Here is a 21717-nt window from a genome sequence, read left to right as displayed (position 1 = left end):
GCATTGCTCAGAATTTATTCTTTTCATGAGCCAGCACCTGCACTGTGGAACTGCCTGCCTTTTGGTATTCAGCAGGAACCAATATTTTGGCCACCTCCTGAGAAGAGAAGACTCCCTGGAAAAGACCCTGATGTTGGGAAAGATGGAGGCATAGCTGTCAACTTTCAGATTTGAAAATAAGGGATCAGCAGCCTCACCTGTCCTGGGGAAAGTCTATGGGATGTCTAACAATCCAGGATAGCAGTGGGAAGCAGTGGGAAACGGCGCTGGAATAAGGGAATTTCCCGCAAAAAAAAGAGAAGGTTGACAGCTATGGATGGAGGGCACAAGGAGAAGGGGACGACAGAGGACGAGATGGTGGGACAGTGTTCTCGAAGCTACAAACATGAGTTTGACCAAACTGTGGGAGGCAGTGGAAGACAGGAGTGCCTGGCGTGCTCTGGTCCAAGAGTTGGACACGACTAAACAACAACAACAACAAGGAACCTTCACTGTATGTTTTCCAGCACCTGCTATTTTGCTTTTGCTTTTAAAAAAACTTCTTACAGGCAATTCTATTTTATTTTTTCAGTAAATTGCTTTGAATGGGGTTTTTCTTTTCTTTTTTATAGTCAAGCAGCGTACAGATCTTATGAAATAATAGTTTTCAAAAGCCTACAGTGAGAACACAGAGTAAGCGCAAAACACACGAGCAGGAAAGCAGGAAGACCTCAGGTCCAGCATCAGGGACCACCATCGTTCAGGGATAGCAAAATCTTTTTTTTCTCTTAGAACACGTCCCCCCCCCCCGCCAGGATGGCTGTGCTCCGCGTCCCGTTAATATACCAGCTGCTGGAAACTCCAGGAGGGGAGTCCTGTGTTTGAATCCTGCTTTCGGGTTTCCCCCTGGTGCATCTGGATGACCGCTGTGAGGAGGAGAGAAAGAAAGAAAGAAAGAAAGAAAGAAAGAAAGAAAGAAAGAAAGAAAGAAAGAAAGAAAGAAAGAAAGAAAGAAAGAAAGAAAGAAAGAAAGAAAGAGGAGGCGGAGGAGGGCTGGGATTTGCGCTCTCCTCCAGTCCCCAACTCGTTTGCAAAAGGCAGGGAGGGTTAATTGCTGTTGGCTTAATTAGCGAGACTCGTCTTTGCGTGGAAGAGGGAGCTGGAGGGGAGGCGAAGGCAGTTCCTTCCGAGCTGCGCCTCCTTCTCCCCGGAGTCTCGTTACCTCCGTCACTCGGCGTGTGTCCTCCATTTACAAGGGGGGGGGGGACAGACGGAGCCCCCACGTCCCGCTAATGAAGAGAGACGGGCTGGGAATTGTCGGGCGGCCAAGACGGCGCCCCCCCCCCCCGCGAGGAAGGAGAGGAAAGGCTGGGAAGGGGGGCGAAGGGGAGGGAGGGAGACCCTCCTTGGCAAGAGAGCCGCAGTGGGTAGCAGGGTCAGGGGGTACCCCGTGTGGGAAAATCCTTGTCACCCCCCCACACACACACACACTGATTTTTTGATTTATTTATTTTTTGCGTTTGACTTTATTTCATATTCTCTTCCAAAGGAATGTGGATTCTGGGCCTCTGATAACAAGTAAGCGACTGTGGACAGATATTTAAATCCACATGATGGATTGTGCTTTGGCTTGTGTTGTTTTATTTCTATTTATTGTTTATTTAATAAAATTTATTTTAAAAAGGAACCTGCAAAGTCGTTTACCAAAAGAAAAAGAAAAACTACAGCAATAAAATCAATTGTTGGCCAATTGGTGCAAAAGAAGGACAGAACTTTTTTTATAAAAAAATTCCTTCCAGTAGCACCTTAAAGACCAACTAAGTTAGTTCTTGGTATGAGCTTTCGTGTGCATGCACACTTCTTCAGATACACTGAAACAGAAGTTGCCAGATCCTTCCTACTGGTTTCTCTGTTCTGTGATTCTTGATGTCAGATTTATGTCCGTTTATTCTTTGGCGTAAGGTTTGGCCTGTTTGTCCAATATAGAGAGCTTCAGCCAAACCTTACGCCAAAGAATAAACGGACATAAATCTGACATCAAGAATCACAGAACAGAGAAACCAGTAGGAGAACACTTCAATCTCCCAGGACATTCTATACAAGATCTCAAAGTAGCTGTTTTACTACAAAGGAATTTCAGAAATAGACTGGAAAGAGAAGCTGCTGAATTACAACTCATTACCAAACTTAAAACCATGAAAAGACCTGGACTGAACAAAGACATCGGATTCTTATCTCACTATACATGACTAAACCATTTCTCACCTTCCCACCCCTTGCCTTTTCCTGTAAGACCTATTACAGTCGTTAAGAGTCGTCAAGAGGCTCTCTCAGCTATCTGCCAATCTCCCATTCGCACCCTCCCTTCTGAGTAACACCCCTCCCCACCTTCTCACTATATAGAAGGATCTGGCAACTTCTGTTTCAGTGTATCTGAAGAAGTGTGCATGCACACGAAAGCTCATACCAAGAACTAACTTAGTTGGTCTTTAAGGTGCTACTGGAAGGAATTTTTTTATTTTGACTATGGCAGACCAACACGGCTACCTATCTACTACTAGAACTTTTTTTATGTATGCTACAACAGCAGCAAGAATACTCATCGCAAAGTATTGGAAGACACAAGAACTACCCACCTTGGAAGAATGGCAGATGAAAGTGATTGACTACATGGAACTGGCAGAAATGACTGGCAGAATTTGAGATCAGGGGGAAGAGACGGTGAAAGAAGATTGGAAGAAATTTAAAGACTATTTACAGAAACATTGCAAAATTAATGAATGTTAAAATGATGTTGGATTGAGGTGGTGGTTTCCAGCTGTAAAGGTTAAAAGAATATAGATCAAAATTTAAGGTTATTATAATATATATTTAGATTAAAGATTAGGATGTAAGAAGGAGGACAAGAAATTGCTGAATGAAATAAATTTGAATTGGAATACAAAAAAGGGAGCTATGAGGAGGTCCGGGTATAAGTTAATGAAAGATACCGTAAGTGACAAAAAGTTCGAATTGTTTTTAACATCTTTTTATTTTGTATTTTTTGTACTTTGTATTGTTTTCTTTTTTTTCTTTTTCTTTTTCATTCTGTAATAATGTGAAAAGCTTAATAAATATTTATTTAAAAAAAATCAAGAAAAATTAACAGGTGTCCCTACACACAGGCCCCTTTTGTGGCTTCCAAGGCCCACTGATTTTCCTGAAGTTTTTGAGGGTCTTTGTGTGCAGCAAGAACTGTTTCTTGGGGGTGTTTGTGTTTCATTCACTTTGGGGAGTGTATGTAACGAGACGTACTGTATATTAATGTATCACCCAGCCCTCCTCCTGAATGCCAGTTGCCGGAAGCCACAAGAGCCAAGAGCTCATCTGGAGGGCTTCCCTTGGGGGCTCCTGGGAAGCCACTGCGAGGACAGGATCCTGCACTAGGTGGGCCTGATCCAGCAGACTCTTCTCATGTTTTTACAAAATGAAAAGTTACCGTATCCTAATCTTGAAGCTCCTTCATATTGAATATGTGGGATGTAACATAAACGGTCAAATACAACACTTCCTGTTTGCCCAGAGTGGACACACAGGAGGATGTTACTGCAGCCAGGAGGACTTCCTGCCACACCTGTCTGGAGCATCCTCCCCCTGCATGTGACCAGGTAGGTGGGCGTGACCCTGGCAGACCCCGTCAAAGGACTGGTCACGCAGCCATCGTCCTCTTTGATGCCATGCTCTCTAGATCTCTTGATGTCTTTTGCTGTCTGCTGGATCTCAGCCAGCAGCACATGGGCTCCTTCTCATATGGGATGAACCCACACTCTCTTCTGTAACTACAAGTGAAAGTCTGCCTTCAGGATTATACTGTGAACTGAATGTAAGTGAACTTCTCATTACCTTTAAGAGAAGACTGTTGTGTCTTTATTCTTTTTAAGAGGGATTAAAGGGGAATTTACCAGGAATAATCCAGTCTGGACAAGTCAGACTGGATTGCTTAACTCAAGAGAGTCAAAGGAATCTACGAACTAGCTTCCTGCAATATACAGGGGAATGTACTCTGCTACCAGCTCACTAGGGTGAGGGAGGGAGAATAATATTTAATCAATATATTCTCTCCTACTATCCACAACGTTCCCACACGTTAGAGAGCAAAAAGCTGCATGGAAGGAATCTTGATCTATCCTTACAGTCACATTAAGTTTCCTCCCTCCCTGCTCCGTGTTACAGATGCGAAAAATAACACACAAACTTTGATGAGGAAACACAAAAGCGAATCTTGGTGCCCCTGCAATCGCATCAGGCTTGGTTGATTTGTTTGGTCGTGTTTTTACTGATGTGGAAGTGTGCAGAGCGGTGGTGCAAAGGGAGAAGAAGGCGTGAAGGAAATGAGAGAGGCAACAAATGGGACGTGGTGCACTTCTAGGTACAGAATTTGGAAATAAAAAACCAGAGCGACGGGGGATGCCTAATAGAGCGGTTCCACTTCGGAAGCAAGAGCAGGTAATTTGAAATCCCAGCATCCGGGGAGAAATTCAGAAGAGGAGCACGGAGGAAGCAATTCCAAGTCACCCAGCAAAGAACGGCTGCTCTTATTAGTTGAGGATGGGGCATTTCTCGGGAGGCTTTGGCATGTGGCATTTCTGCAAATAGAGGATGTTAAATTTTAGCACAGCCATAGAGAACACAGCAGCCATCTTCCCTCTCTCCATCCCGTTAATTTTGCAGGGCCTGATATTAGAAGCATCTGATCAACGCAAGCGTGAAGTGAGCCGTGATCCTGTTGGAACATTGGCTTTAATCATGGAGTGATTCACTTAAGGAAAACGACACTCCTCTGATTCCGTATTCAGCAAGGATCTTTTGGGAAGGGCTGAGAGGAGAGTGAGAAATGGAGAGAGAGATTTATCATAGAATTGGAGAGTTGTGAGGGGCCTACAGGGTCATCTAGTCCAACCCCCTGCAATGAGGAATCACAGCTGAGGAATCCCTGATGGGTGGCCATCCAAGCTCTGCTTAAACTCCTCCAGGGAAGGTGAGTCCACCACTTTCCAAGGAAGTCCACTCCACTGTTGAACAGCTCTGTCAGAAACTTCTTCCTGATGTTGAGTCAGAATCTCCTTTCTTGTAACTTGAGGCCATTGATTCAGTTCCCACCCTCCAGAGCAGCAGAAAACAAGCTTGTTCCCCCTTTCATGTGATAGCCCTTCAGATATTTGAAGAAAGCTATCATATCTCCTCTCAGTTTCCTTTCCAGCCTAAATGTACCCATTTCTCTCAACCATTCCTCATAAGGCCTGCTTTCCAGAATCTTGATCATCTTGGTTGCCTTCCCTTCATCTGGTGTAAGGAACTGACCAGCAATAAATCACACAGCGTAAGTGAGTTTAACTCTTTATTAGAAGAAACAAGGTCAGCTCAAGAGGGTTAGGTCTAATGAGCACAGCAATTCTTCTCAGTAGACCTTGTCCATATGAGATAGTTGGGGGAGATTGAAGGTCGCTGCTTTTCCACAGCTGCCTCTTTCTCTCCAGGGACCTTCCCAAGCAATCTGAGACTAAGTCGGTGCGCCTTTCTTTGCTCCTTCCACTTCTTACCTCTTCTGATCCTAGCAGGCTGAGTGTGGGGGGGGGGGGAGCTTGTCACAGCAGAAGAGAGAGAAGCCCTGGCTTCTTCACCAGCCTGACTCATCTCTTGGCCTACCTCTTCTCCTGCTTCTGATTCTGGACTTCTCTCTGCCACAGATTCTCCCAGTTCACTAAGCCCTGTTACCTGTTCAGCCTCTAACACCTCCTCCTCCACACAGTTTGCTCTCTTTTCTCTTTCTGACCACTCATTGTCCTACCACCACCACTCCCCAGACTCTGAGCCTTCTTTCCTTGGTGGTTCCCCAGCTGGTGCCTCTCACCTTTCTGCTTCCAGCTTTCCCATGACATCTGAACTCTAGACTTCTTTTGAGGCAACCTACCCCTTGACTAAGGGACGCGGGTTAAACCACAGAGCCTTCGTTGTTGTTGTTGTTTAGTCGTGTCCGACTCTTCGTGACCCCATGGACCAGAGCACGCCAGGCACTCCTGTCTTCAAACCACAGAGCCTAGGACTTGCCAATCAGAAGGTCGGTGGTTCGAATCCCCGCGACGGGGTGAGCTCCCGTTGCTCGGTCCCTGCTCCTGCCCACCTAGCAGTTCGAAAGCATGCCAGTGCAAGTAGATAAATAGGTACCATTCTGGCGGGAAGGTAAATGGCGTTTCCGTGCGCTGCTCCGGTTCACAAGAAGCGGCTTAGTCATGCTGGCCACTTGACCCGGAAGCTGTACGCTGGCTCCCTCAGCCAGTAAAGCGAGATGAGCGCTGCAACCCAAGAGTCATGGAATCATAGAATCATAGAATCATAGAATCATAGAATCATAGAATCATAGAATCATAGAATCATAGAATCATAGAATCATAGAGTTGGAAGAGACCACAAGGGCCATCGAGTCCAACCCCCTGCCAAGCAGGAAACACCATCAGAGCACTCCTGACATATGGCTGTCAAGCCTCTGCTTAAAGACCTCCAAAGTAGGAGACTCCACCACACTCCTTGGCAGCAAATTCCACTGTCCAACAGCTCTTACTGTCAGGAAGTTCTTCCTAATGTTTAGGTGGAATCTTCTTTCTTGTAGTTTGGATCCATTGCTCCGTGTCCGCTTCTCTGGAGCAGCAGAAAACAACCTTTCTCCCTCCTCTATGTGACATCCTTTTATATATTTGAACATGGCTATCATATCACCCCTTAACCTCCTCTTCTCCAGGCTAAACATGCCCAGCTCCCTTAGCCGTTCCTCATAAGGCATCGTTTCCAGGCCTTGGACCATTTTGGTTGCCCTCCTCTGGACACGTTCCAGTTTGTCAGTGTCCTTCTTGAACTGTGGTGCCCAGAACTGGACACAGTACTCCAGGTGAGGTCTGACCAGAGCAGAATACAGTGGCACTATTACTTCCCTTGATCTAGATGCTATACTCCTATTGATGCAGCCCAGAATTGCATTGGCTTTTTTAGCTGCCGCGTCACACTGTTGGCTCATGTCAAGTTTGTGGTCAACCAAGACTCCTAGATCCTTTTCACATGTACTGCTCTCAAGCCAGGTGTCACCCATCTTGTATTTGTGCCTCTCATTTTTTTTGCCCAAGTGCAATACTTTACATTTCTCCCTGTTAAAATTCATCTTGTTTGTTTTTGCCCAGTTCTCTAATCTGTCAAGGTCGTTTTGAAGTGTGATCCTGTCCTCTGGGGTGTTAGCCACCCCTCCCAATTTGGTGTCATCTGCAAATTTGATCAGGATGCCCTTGAGTCCATCATCCAAGTCGTTGATAAAGATGTTGAATAAGACCGGGCCCAAGACAGAACCCTGTGGCACCCCACTAGTCACTCTTCTCCAGGATGAAGAGGAACCATTGATGAGCACCCTTTGGGTTCGGTCAGTCAGCCAGTTACAAATCCACTGAGTGGTAGCATAGTCAAGACCGCATTTTACCAGCTTCTTTACAAGAATGTCATGGGGCACCTTGTCAAATGCCTTGCTGAAATCAAGGTAGGCTACATCCACTGCGTTCCCTTCATCTACCAGGCTTGTAATTCTGTCAAAAAACGAGATCAGGTTAGTCTGACATGACTTATTTTTCAGAAATCCATGCTGACTATTGGTGATCACAGCATTCCTTTCTAGGTGCTCACAGACTGTTTTCTTAATGATCTGCTCCAGAATCTTCCCTGCTATTGATGTCAGACTGACTGGGCGGTAATTATTTGGGTCCTCTCTTTCCCCCTTTTTGAAAATAGGGACAACATTTGCCCTCCTCCAGTCTGCCGGGACTTCGCCTGTTCTCCAGGAATTCTCAAAGATGACTGCCAGTGGTTCTGAGATCACATCTGCCAGTTCTTTTAATACTCTTGGATGCAGTTCATCTGGCCCTGGAGACTTGAATACATCTAAACTAGCCAAATATTCTTGTACTGTCTCCTTAGTTATTCTGGGCTGTGTTTCCTTTGCTGAATCATTTGCTCCAAATTCTTCAGGTCGGGCATTGTTTTCTTTATCGGAGAAGACTGAGGCAAAGAAGGCATTGAGGAGTTCAGCCCTTTCTGTGTCCCCTGTTTGCATTTCACCATCTTCTCCTCTGAGTGACCCCACTGTTTCTTTGTTCTTCCTTTTGCTACGAACATACCCATAAAAGCCTTTTTTGTTGCTTTTAACCTCTCTAGCAAGCCTGAGTTCATTCTGTGCTTTAGCTTTTCTGACTTTGTTTCTACACGTGCTGGCTATTTGTATGAATTCCTCTTTGGTGGTTTCCCCCCTTTTCCATTTTTTGTACACATCCTTTTTAAATCTTAATTCAGTTAAAAGTTCTTTAGATAGCCACCCTGGCTTCTTTAGGCACCTTCCATGTTTCCGTCTCATTGGTATTGCCTGACGTTGTGCTTTTACTATCTCCCTCTTAACAAACTCCCAGCCATCATGAACTCCCTTTCCTTTTAGTACTGCTGTCCATGGGATCTCACCCAGCACTTCCCTAAGTTTTATGAAGTCGGCTTTCTTAAAGTCAAGAAATTGAGTCCTAGTATGCTTGGCTGCTCCTTTCCGCTGTATAGTAAACTTCAGAAGAGCATGATCACTCGCGCCTAATGATCCTTCCACATCTACCCCACTAAACAGGTCATCAACATTGGTTAGGACCAGATCTAAAATGGCTGTTCCTCTTGTTGCTTCTCCCACTTTCTGGACAATGAAGTTGTCTGCAAGGCCAGTGAGGAATCTGTTTGACCTTATGCTCTTGGCTGAGTTTGACGTCCAACAAATATCCGGGTAATTGAAGTCCCCCATTACTACTATCTCCCTTCCTTTTGCATGCTTGGCCATCTGTTCCAGGAAGGCATCATCTATGTCCTCCGTTTGGCTTGGGGATCTATAGTAAACTCCCACAATGAGGTCTCTGTTATTCTTCTCTCCCTTAATTTTGACCCAAATGCTCTCACTTTGGCTTTGAGGTTCTAAATCTTGGATCTCTTCACAGGTATACACATCCCTGACATATAACGCCACTCCTCCTCCTTTCTTGTCTGGTCTGTTTCTCTGAAATAGATTGTATCCCCCCATTATTACATTCCAATCGTGGGACTTATCCCACCAGGTTTCAGTGATGCCTATTATGTCATATTTAGTTTGCTGTACCAAGAGCTCAAGCTCATCTTGTTTATTTCCCATGCTTTGCGCATTAGTGTACAGACATTGAAGTCCATTAATCATTCCCCCGTGTCTCTTATTTAAGGATTTTTTCCTCCCACCACTAGGTCCGCGTGCTGTTTGCTCCATTTGGTCTATGACATTTGGATGATCATCTTCATTAATTGATAGACTCCTGCCTTCAGGAGCACTGTCTCCCTCCCCCACATTAGTCAGTTTAAAGCCCTCCTGATGAGGTTTCTGAGATTTTTTGCAAAAACATTTCTCCCAACCGTTGTGAGGTGCAGCCTCGTTCATGACTGGACTTAATTGCAGGGGTCCCTTTACCTTTACCTTTACCCCTTGACTGAAAGTTTCCTGAAGAGTAAAGCTGGTCAGGTGTGAAATGATCTCTGACCTGCCTGTGGACCAGGACAGAGACTGGGACCTGGAGGTGAAGTGATGACCTGTCTCGCCTCGAGATTTTCCCCATCCCAGAAGCTTGGCTGACCTGCCAAGGCTAGAGGTTTGCCCTTCGGACAACCACAGTGACCAAGTGATACGATCCTCATTGCCTAAGTGACCACGTGTCCCAGAAACTAGTCAGTCTCAAGAGGTCAGCAGCTGAAGGTAATAAATGCTAACATCTCCCAGGCCTCCCTGCTACAGGTGAGCCTGCTTTCCCTGCCCCTCTGGAGAGGGATGCAAATCAGGAGTTGTAAGTACAAAGAATTCTTGCCGCAATGAAAGACAGGTGATGGTACATCACGCCTTGGGGACGAGTCTTCTTTCTGCTCCCAGGCTTCTCATCAGAAAGGTTGTTTGTCATTATTGCTTATTGGTGCTCTGGCTCCTGGGGACTAAAAATAACCTCCGTTTAGGGCGCCTGGCAAATGTTGCTGTGATCCCAGTCAGGCGCTTGCGGGAGCCTGATTAGGAGAGCCATTTGCTTCTGGCACGGAATAATAGTGTTCGAAAGCTCAGCGCCAAATGGCCTTGACATTTCCCGTTAGGGTAGCTGCACCTCAAGACAGAAAGAATGAGAGAAAGGCAGAGAAAGGGGTGGTGGTGGTGCAGAACGGCACTGTCAGGCTGGTGGGGCATGCAGACTCCAAAAGCTTGCCCCACTTCCTTTTTTAATGGTAGGGTTTTGATTTTTTGTGATACGAAGGGAGAAATAGTGGCTTAAGAGGGCTAGCCTGTTCTAGAGCACTGAGAAACAAGACAGAGCAATTGAGAGCCACTGGCAAACCTAGAGAAATGTCCTCCCTGCTTGCCCTAAGCTGTGACCAGAGATTGGAGATTTGGACAGGAATCCTTTGGGGCCTTTGGCAAAAGGCTTGGGACAGCTGAGGAAAAGGGCAGACCCATCTTGGGCAGGCTGGCTGAAGGCAGGGGAGGAGAGCTGCCTGGGACTCTGGTGCTGCCCTGCCGTGGGGAAGAAGCCCCTGGAGATGTCCATGCTGTGACTCTCTCCATCCAAACTTAGGTGCAAATAGGTGCACCCGCCATATTTCCTAAAGCCACAACAGTCTGCGCTGCGTCTTGCTTCTCAAAGGAACACAGAACCTGTTTGTTGCCCTGAACCACCAGGAAACTTGAAGCTGGGCAGAGAATGAGGGTGGTGCTCAGTTTTATACAAACCTTTCAAGCTTAAACGGAATTGCCTTATAGCAACAACAAATAACTCTCCCTCCCACCCTCTCCTGCCAGAGTGCGGATTTTCCTCTAAGTAAAATAGACCTTCTACCCAGCTCTAAGTTTCCACAAGCATCAATAATTTAATTAATTGAAAGTGCTGTTCTTTTCCAATGCCTGTGAATTGGAGCCAAGAGCCCAGTGAGGCAGGTGCTTCCGTGGCAGGTTTTTTGGGGCGACAGATCAGGGTCTCAGAGCTCACCTGCTTCCTCCCACCCTGACTGACCACTTGACTAGGAGGCGCAGGCTATCCAGCAGAGCCTGGAAGGAGCAGCGGAGGAAGGAAGGAAGGAAGGAAGGAAGGAAGGAAGGAAGGAAGGAAGGAAGGAAGGAAGGAAGGAAGGAAGGAAGGAAGGAAGGAAGGAAAGTGCTTGGGGGGAGGAGGTGGGCAGGAAGAGGCAGGAGTGGAAGGGAGACTTTGCAGGGGGCTGTAAAATAGAGGGAAGCATCCCTGGGTGGGACTGGACTGCCAATCCCTTTGAACTCAGCAGGACGTGCAGCTAGGGAAGCATTCATAGGACTGGGCTGTAGGTCCCATTGAGCTCCAGAGTGGTGCTTTTGCAGCAGATGTTCTGTGCAGGTGAGGGAAGGGGGCCACCCCACCCTGGAGCATGCTGGGAGTTCTGCTGCTTGTCGCAGTTTCTGTGGGATGTAATCCACTGGAGCAGTCAAGTACAACATTCCCTGTTTGACTAGAGTAGACATGCAGGGGAACGTTGGTCCAGCCAGTTTGAACTTCCTGTTACACCTTGGCTGGAGCCTCCTTCCTTGGCATGTGACCACTAGGTGGACATGACCCTTTCCAGACCTGGTGAAAGGCCAAGTCACGTAGCCACCCTCCCTTCTTTCTCGTCCCTTTTCTGCTTCCTGCTTCACCTGGACTCACCTGGCTCTCAGCCAGTGGTCCCATGGTTATCTCCCATATGGGGTAAACCTATTTCTATGTATTTGTAACTTTAAGCCTGCCTTCAGGGATCACATGGTGCTCTGCCTGATCGTGGGTAAACTTCTTTTTGTTACTTATGAATAAGACTGTGGTGTCTTCATTCTTTTAGGAGGGATTCAAGGGGTCTTACCAGGAACAACTCGATCTGGGCAAGCCAGAGTCTTAAGAGACTCACCTGAGTCGGCAACCAGCTTTCTGCTGTGTAAAAGGGGGAAGTCACTCTGCTGTATGAAGAAACTTGCTGGAGCGAGTTAGGAAGGATAATATTAATCAATATATCCTCTCCTGTTACCCACAGCATTTCCACAGTTTCCTCAAGAGAAAAAAACAAACTGGGTTGGGAGGGAGGGCCAGAAAGTCTAGATGTGATTCTGGATTTTATTACGCAAAGTCCTCTCCAAAACGGAAAGTGGATTTTGTGGAGTCTACCTTCCCAAACTGCCTTCCCAGTTACGTGGCAAGGGAGGCTTGGCTTGCCCTGCCTTCGGCTGCCTACAGTCCTTCCTTCCATTTCCCTGACGTTTCCTTACCTGATAATTTCCACATTTTATGTGATCTTACACTCGACGTAAAAGCTGCTTCTGAAGATCCACAGGGATCTCGCAGACATTTAGTGCTCGTTCCTACTTTAATTGCTTCCAGGAAAAAAGGGGGAAATCATTTGCAACCCTGTTCACGCAGAATATTTGTGCTGTAATTTCCCCATCTTTTTTCCTGGATCACACAATGCAATGAAATTTGAGGCGGTCTTCCAGCGTGAGTTTCTCTCCTGTTGTTCTCAGGGGGGAACAGGAGCCTGCCTGCATACTGAGAGTTGTGACAAGTTCAAAGATGTCTGCTGCGGTGGTGAACCACGCCCAACGGTGTGAATGAATTTCTGCGTGATCTGGTGGTATATTAAGCAAAAAAGCCTCAATTCCATAATGCAACAGGTAAAGCAGCATAAAAGGAGCAGTGGAAACTGCGACAGAAGCCCTAGCATTGTAATGAGGGAAAGCTAAGGCAGTAATCCCCATGTCTGAATGCATCTTTGCTTCAGAGGCAACTTATTTTATGTATTGTAACCAGCTCTGAACCTTCGGAAATCAGAATGGTAAAGTGAGGAAATAGAAAATGAGGGAATTGCATAGGACTGAAGGAGAAGTACTTGAAAATGGTTTACAGGTGGTATTTAACTCTGAGTAGGCTTGCTAAGAAATGGGACGCGGGTGGTGCTGTGGGTTAAACCACTGAGCCTAGGACTTGCCGATAAGAAGGTCGGTGGTTCAAATCCCCGCAATGACAGGGTGAGCTCCCATTGCTCGGTCCCTGCTCCTGCCAACCTAGCAGTTCGAAAGCACGTCAAAGTGCAAGTAGATAAATAGGTACCGCTCCGGCAGGAAGGTAAACAGCGTTTCCGTGCGCTGCTCTGGTTTGCCAGAAGTGGCTTAGTCCTGCTGGCCACATGACCTGGAAGCTGTACGCCGGCTCCCTCGGCCAGTAAAGAGAGATGAGCGCCACAACCCCAGAGTCGGCCACGACTAGATCTAATGGCCAGGGGTCCCTTTACCTAGGCTTGTACAATACTGAATTGGATAAATGCTGGAGATGCAATGAGGTGGAGGGAACGTTCTTCCATATGTTGAGAACCTGTAAAAAGGTAAAAGAGTATTGGGAAATAATCCACAATGAATTGGAAAAAAATTTTAAAAGTACTTTTCCCAAAAAAAACCCCCCCAAACAAACTAGAGTCCTTTTTGTTGGGGATAATTCAGACGGAAATTCCCAGGCGTCGAAAAGGGCTCTTTATGTATGCCACTTCTGCGGCCCATGTTTTGTTTGCCCAAAAAAGGAAAACGAGCGAGGTCCCAACTAAAGAAGAATGGCAACTTAAACTGATGGAATATGCACAACCTAAGGATCTAACATATAGAATAAGAGAACAAGAAGAAAGAAGATTGGAAAATGTTTATTGAATATATGGGGGGGGGGGGAATTGTGTACACTTGAAAGCATTGGCAGCCTTAAGATAAATTCAGCAGTGTAAAGAAGTTTTGATGGATGCAAAAATGCAATACTGAATGGTTTGGCTTATGTAAAATATGCAGGGATTTATGATATGCCAAATGAACGATGGAAAGGGAAGAAGCGAAATCATTGACATTTTCAGTTGAAAACAGCGGTTCAGGCCCTCCCTCCAGAGCAGGAGAAAACAAGCTTGCTCCCTCTTCCATGGGGCAGCCCTTCAGGTACTTGCAGAGCTGGAAGGAAACTCCAGGGATCCTCTAGACAACTCTCTGCAATGCAGGAACCAAGGCTCCAGAATCCTTTTCTAATTAAAGCATATCAGAGTCAATTGCCATTTTCCACTCCACTTTTTCTGGCCTAAAAGGTCCATTTCTGATTATTAGTCTTATTGCAAATAAGACTCCATCAATCTTTGCCTTTGGGCTTCTGGAAGAAGGACAGGAAGTTCAGGTTTGGCATCTGCTCTTCTGAAAAGCAGATTGATCTCAAATCTCATCACAGCTCGTTAAACTTCGCAGAAGAGTCTTTGGCAGTTTTGCTCCCCCCCCCCCCGTCTCAGAGACATATTGACAAAATGATCTGCTGCTTAATGATTAGTTAAAGGCCCTTTCATCATTCTTGTAATTAACAATATGCAGTTACAATGAACCTAGGAAAAGATTTGTGATATTTCTGTTCCAGCAAAAGTACAGATTCATTCTGAAAAGGGAGGAGGACAGGGAGGGAAAGTTTTATTGAATCTTCTTCTTCTTCTTCTTCTTCTTCTTCTTCTTCTTCTTCTTCTTCTTCTTCTTCTTCTTCTTCTTCTTCTTCTTCATACCCCACCCATCTGGCTGGGCTTCCCCAGCCACTCTGGGTGGCTTCCAACAAAATATTTAAATAAAATAGTCCTTCAGATTTTAAAAGCTTCCCTAAACAGGGCTGCCTTCAGATGTCTTCTAAAAGTGGAGTAGTTGCTTTTTCCTTTGACATCTGGTGGGAGGGTGTTCCACAGGGCAGGTGCCACCACCGAGAAGGCCCTCTGCCTGGTTCCCTGCAACCTCACTTCTCACAGGGGGGGGGGGGACCGCCAGAAGGCCCTCGGCGCTGGACCTCAGTGTCCGGGCAGAACGATGCGGGTGGAGACGCTCCTTCAGGTATACAGGACCGAGGCAGTTTAGGGCTTTAAAGGTCAGCACCAACACTTTGAATTGTGCTCAGAAACATACTGGGAGCCAATGCAGGTCTTTCAGGACCAGTGTTATGTGGTCTCGGCGGCCACTCCCAGTCACCAGTCTAGCTGCTGCATTCTGGATTAGTTGCAGTTTCCGGGTCACCTTCAAAGGTAGCCCCATGCAGAGCGCATTGCAGTAGTCCAATAGGGAGATAACTAGAGCATGCACCACTCTGGCAAGACAGTCTGCGGGCAAGGAGGGTCTCATCCAGGGTACCAGATGGAGCTGGTAGACAGCCGCCCTGGATACAGAATTGACCTGCGCCTCCATGGACAGCTGTGAGTCCAAGATGACTCCCAGGCTGCGCACATCATCCTTCAAGGACACAGTTACCCCATTCAGGACCAGGGAGTCCTCCACACCCACCTGCTCCCCTGTCCCCCCCAAACAGTACTTTTGTCTTGTTAGGATTCAGCCGCCATCCATGCTCCATAGCACTGAGGACAACATTGTACCTTGTGGCACAGCACAAAGGCAAGGGAGACTCCCAATGCGGAGTCCACAGGGTGATGCAGCAGCAGAAGAGGAGACTGAGAGGAGCTATGATATCCATCTCCAAATATCTGAAGGGAAGTCCCATGGGAAATGGAGCCAGCCTGTTTTCTCCTGCTCCGGAGAGTAGGATCCGAACCAATGGCTTCAAGTTACAAGAAAGGAGATTTTGACTAAGCATCAGGAAGGACTTTCTTACGGTAGGAGCTGTTCAACCGTGGAGCAGATGTCCTCAGAAGTTGGTGCCCTCTCCTTCCTCTCAGCTGCTTAATTAATGGAAGACGTTGGACCTTTTTAAAGGAGCTGTAAAGAAAACAACAACAACCTAGGGGTTTTGGGTGTGGAGGGAGAGCAGTTGATATAAAATCTTCCATAGGAGAGAACATGTTTTCAGGAAGGTGAGAGTGGTAAAGTACAAAATTTATCCCCCCCCAAAAAAAAAAGGTGGGGGAAGCAAAGCCTGACTGTGCTTGCATAATTGCTGTGGAGGAAATGTCTTCTTCTTCGGCAATCCCTCATAGCCGAGTAAGATTGTCTCCCATAAACACAATTTTAACAGTGAGTCCATAAGTGACTGTGGAGGTCAATTCTGGATCTACACGTCCTTCCACAGTGGGGACATTGGTTTCTGGGTGGGAGTTGATCACGGTGAGGGTTTGCCAAGTGTTCCTTCCTCTTAGCACATTTCTCCCTTGCGTCCTGCATTTGAGTGTCTTCAAAGCCCATGAGACCTTTGGGAAAGGCTGTTCTCCATTCTGAAAATGTAGTTCCATGTTGAAACACACTGTTGTTGTTGTTGTTGTTGTTGTTGTTGTTGTTTAGTCATTTAGTCGTGTCCGACTCTTCGTGACCCCCTGGACCAGAGCACGCCAGGCCCTCCTGTCTTCCACTGCCTCCCGCAGTTTGGTCAAACTCATGCTGGTAGCTTCGACAACACTGTCCAACCATCTCGTCCTCTGTCGTCCCCTTCTCCTTGGGCCCTCCATCTTTCCCAGCATCAGGGTCTTTTCCAGGGAGTCTTCTCTTCTCATGAGGTGGCCAAAGTCTTGGAGCTTCAGCTTCAGGATCTGTCCTTCCCGTGAGCACTCAGGGCTGATTTCCTTCAGAATGGGTTGGTTTGATCTTCTTGCAGTCCATGGCACTCTCAAGAGTCTCCACCAGCACCAGAATTCAAAAGCATCCATTCTTCGGCGATCAGCCTAGAATCATGTAATTGGAGAGTTGGAAGGGACCCCGAGGTTCATCCAGCCAAGCCGCCTGCAATGCAGGGATCCTGCCCCCAGCTGCCCCTGGGTGGGCTCAAACCACCACCCTCCTGGTGAACAGCCAGATGCAATGACTCACTGCACCACCTCCATGTGACCACAAACTCGATGTGCTCAAACCCAGGAAAAGCAAAGCCACAGTGCTGGAGAGAGGTGAGAAAGGGGCCTCTTGCAGCCTTTTGGAAATCAGGCCGCCACTTCTTTGAGCAAGGATAATCAATTATTGCCTCTTTTATTTCTCGGATATTATGAAGCAAAGAAACCAATTAAGGAGGCAGCTATCAAGGCTCTTTCCAGGCGGCTGTGCGGAGAGCTCAGCAGAATTATTCCGTATGGACAGGAATCCTATTAAGTGGCTCAAGCGGGGGGGGGGGGGTGAAACACAGGAGATCGTGCCAATATGCTTTATGAGCTGCTTTTGTCAAGGGGGAGGGAAATCGCTCGTCGGCAGGAGGGATGAGATGCCCCCCCCAAATTCACCCAGGGAACATGCCTTGACATTGATGGATTGATTTGCTCACCTTTGTGGGGAATGAGCACCTAACTTATAACAAATTGATTTAAGGGCAATTATCGGAAGGTGTTGAAATGGAAAGTACTGATTGGCTATCAACGGCCATTGCAGAAAGATCCATCACTGTTCCACTTCCAAGCATGGCAAGGCTGCCGTTGATGATGATGATTAGAATTTGTTAGTCACTTTATCGTGTCCAGGGGAACCCAAAGTGACATTCCACTAAACAAACAGGCAGAGAGAGATACAGTGGTACCTTGGTTCTCGAACTTAATCCATTCCAAAACCAAAGCATTCCCAAACCAAGGCACGCTTTCCCATAGAAAGTAATGCAAAACGGATTCCAGACTTTTAAAAACAACCCCTAAAACAGCAATTTTTAACATGAATTTTACTATCTAACGAGCCCATAAAATGAAAGCAATAATCAATGTACTGTACTATAAAATATATAAAAGAGAATTGTAGATGATAAAAAATAAAATTAGAATTTTTTCTTACCTGCACTGATGATAGTCATTGTTTTTTTTTTTGGGGGGGGGCTTTTATCCATTTCCACAGTCTCACCATCAATCGATCAGTCAATTAATCAATAGCTGAATTGGGATCCACACAGTCACAAAAACAAATTAACTGAAAAAGCCTCAAAACAAAAAACACAAAATAAATAGCAAAAATGAAAGCACCAAATGTAAGCTCCAAATATTACCTTAGAACATTGCAATCGGAAACGGAAGGCTAGAATTACAACAGAGCAGCGCAGCAGGAAACACGGGGGGACTCAAAACGGAGCATGTTCGGCTTCTGAAAAAAGTTCAGAAACTGAAACACCTTCTGGTTTTTCAGCATTCAGGTTCCAAGTTGTTCGTGAACTAAGCTGTTTGAAAACCAAGGTACCACTGCACATTAAAACCAAGTGGAATAAATACATTAAAAACATCCTGCCCACTTCTAAAAAGTCACAGATAGTTAAAGGCTAAAGTCCTGTCCTGATTATAGAGGGAAGTTTTCTCCTGGTGCCTAAAGATAGGTAAGGAAGGTGCCAGGCAAGCCTCTCTGGGGAGAGCATTCCATAAGCAGGGAGCCACCACAAAAAAGGCCCGTTCTTGTGTTGCCGCTCTCCAGACTTCTCATATGACCACACAGGGAGAAGGGTACTGACAAGCTGGAAGGTGTGCAGAGGAGGGCAACCAAGATGATCAGGAGTCTGGAACGCAAGTCTTGTGACAAATGATTGAAGGAGCTGGGTATATTTAGCCTGGAGAAGAGGAGACTGAGAGGAGATATGATAGTCATCGTCCAATATCTCAGGGGCTGCCACATGGAAGAGAGAGCAAGATTGTTTTCTCCTGCTCTGGAGGGCAGGACTCGAACCCATGGCTTCAAGTTACAAGAAAGGAGATTGCGACTAAACATACAGAAAACCTTTCTGATAGTACTGTAAGAGCTGTTCCATAGTGGAACGGTCTCCCTTGGGAGGTGGTGGACTCTCCTTCCTTGGAAGTTTTCAAGCAAAGGTTGGATGGCCATCGGTCAGGGATAAGCAGCTGAACTCCCTGGAGTCTCTCATTGCTCCAAGACTGGGGTGACATGGAACAGTGTTTTAATACTCTTGAAAGTTCAGTTAGTTAGAGCGTGGTGGTGATAATGCCAAGGTTGCAGGTTCGATCTCTGTATGGAACAGCTGCATATCCCTGCATTGCAGGGGGTTACACTAGATCAGGAACATCCAACTTCCGAGAGACTGTGGTCTACTCCCAGTATTTAAAATCTGGCGGTGATCCAGAGTTGTTGAGCTTTTTTTGCGGGGGGCTGGAGATTGCAAAACATCGTTCACCCACCGCCCTACCTCCCGCCCTACCTCCTTCCCCCATTCTGCCGCCACCACAGGGCAAACAAGCCATGGGGGGGGGGGTGACATTCATTGCCCACTTTCGACCTGTCGATCGCAGTCGACCTGTTGAACATGTCTGCACTAGATCAGGGGTCAGCAACCTTTTTCAGCCGTGGGCCGGTTCACGGTCCCTCAGACCATGTGGTGGGCCAGAATATATTCTTTGGGGGGAAATGAACAAATTCCTATGCTCACAAATAACCCAGAGATGCCTTTTCAATAAAAGGATGCAGTCTACCCATGTAAAAACATGCTGATTCCTGGACCGCCTGCGGGCCGGATTGAGAAGGCGATTGGGCCACAAGAAGAACTTCTGACAAAAGAAGAATGGCAGATGAAATTAATGGACTATGCAGAATTGGACAAAATGACAGGAAGGATTTGAAACCTGCGGGACCAGAGATTTACAGAAGATTGAAAGAAGTATACAAACTATTTGAAGAGCAATTGTAACCAACAAATTACTCTAGTAGGACTACGAGATGTTTTGTAAGGAGAAATATACCAAGTGTTACAAAGTAGAAAAAGATAGAGAGATTGGTTATGAGTCTTAAACATAATAGGGAAAGTAAGAAATGCATACTAAGAGACTAGATGGGAAAATTTTCAGACAGGACTGATGGAAGTCAAAAAATTGAATAAGATGTAAAAGTACGTTTAATTACTGTTGAAAATGGTATGTTAAAAAACTAATAAAAATTTATATATATATAAAAAGAGAGAAGGTGATTGGGCCGCATCTGGCCCACGGGCCCAAGGTTGCCGACCCCTGCACTAGGTGATCCTCAGGGTCCCTTCCAGCTCTGCAAATCTATGATTCAAGTTTGGTTTTTATGGCATCCCATTGCATTTGCATTGCTATGTTTGCATTTGCATTGGTTGTGAGTTGGCTTGGGGTGTCTTTTTTGGCTGAAAGGTGGCATATAAACAACATAAACCATACCCTGTCACACCCCGACCCTGAGCCCATGGCCAGAGATACTCAGCCAAGCCCTGAGACTCCCAGCGTGGTGCCCTCTTGCCAGAGCCTCCTGGTTCTTCTCTTCTTTTATCAGAAGCAGGCAGATGACTGGGCAAGGCAGGCAGGCCCAGGCAGCTGCACAACTGGGCACAGGTGGCCACACTTTCCAGGCTGCCAGCGGAGGCATAGCAGGCCAGGGGCACCGTCAGGCTGGCAGAGAGCGCCACAGGCTGCTTCAAAAAGAAGGAAGCAGCACAAACAGCCTCTGGGTTGCAGGGCAAATGGCAAGGAGGAAGAGCCTGCTTCCAGCCCTCTCCTCTCATGCACATCAGAAGAGCAGGATCTCATCGCCAGGACCAGGTGCAGAAGCCGACAGAGCACTCACATCCAGCTTTCCATCACAGACAAGCCACCAGCCCCAGGCCAGTTGGACCCATCCAAGCGCATTTCGGGTATTATCATAGAATCACTTACATCTCACACCAGGTCCTGGCTGCCGCTCAGAATTAAGTCCAAGGTTGCTGCTCCTCTGATCGCTTCCATGACCAACTGTTCTGGCTACAGTCATCTAGAAATTCTGCCTCTTGGAATTATGGAATTGTAGAGTTGGAAGGCTCTGCATTCCCACCCCCTGCAATGCCGGAATCTCAGGCAAAGCATCCCTGGCAGGTAAAGCATCACCTCCAAGGAAGGAGAGTCCACAACCTCCCAAGGGAATCTGGCCCAGGGGCAACAGGGACACCCCTTCTTCCTGGCATTTATTTTATTTATTGAACTGATATACTGCCCCAGTGCTTTTGTTCTGGGGAGACGCAGGGGTACGCATACCCCTAAAGATTTTGTGAATCTAAGTTTGGCCTCTAAGGGGCAGTATTTCAATATGAGTAGGAAAATGAGAGTACCCCTAGACATTATTTTTTTAAGAAGAAGAAGAGTTTGGATTTGATATCCTGCTTTATCACTACCCGAAGGAGTCTCAAAGCAGTTAACATTCTCCTTTCCCTTCCTCCCCCACAACAAACACTCTGTGAGGTGAGTGGGGCTGAGAGACTTCAGAGAAGCATGACTGGCCCAAGGTCACCCAGCAGCTGCAGGTGGAGGAGCGGAGACGCGAACCCCGTTCACTAGATTACAACTCCACCACTCTTAACCACTACACCACACTGGCTCTCTTTAAAGCACTGTACAGTGGTACCTCGGGATGTGAACAGGATCCGTTCTGGAGCCCCGTTCGCATCCCGAACAGAACGTAAGACTCAACAGTGTGTCCATGTGCACAGGGGTCCAGCAGGCACTTCTTATGTTCTTAACCCACAAGGGTACTTTTCCCATAGAGTTTCCTTGATGCTCTCCCCCATTTACTCATTCGTGACACATACCATAGAGTTTGCTCTAACTGTATTTAATTCTGACTTCTGATAGGTTGGGCAGAACTTTCTCACTCTTGAGCAGAACTTCACTGTTCCTCCTCCCCACCCCTTTTGCCTTCAATTAAAGATGGAGAAAGGAAATCAGAAGAAAACCCTTTCTTCCCTGTCTCCACGATGGTCGGAGGCAGCGATG

At 46.6% G+C, this 21717-nt stretch overlaps 1 long non-coding RNA gene across 1 annotated transcript in view; it reads right to left on the bottom strand.

Annotated features, from left to right (window-relative positions):
- Nucleotides 1-21717, bottom strand: part of LOC308588249 — a 665218-nt gene that overhangs the window by 407227 nt on the left and 236274 nt on the right. The gene's annotated exons all lie outside the window — the stretch shown is intronic.

Source organism: Podarcis bocagei, assembly GCF_964188305.1.
Source record: "Podarcis bocagei genome assembly, chromosome: 1".
NCBI classification, from domain to species: Eukaryota; Metazoa; Chordata; class Lepidosauria; order Squamata; family Lacertidae; genus Podarcis; species Podarcis bocagei.
This window is presented reverse-complemented; position numbering and strand designations above follow the sequence as displayed.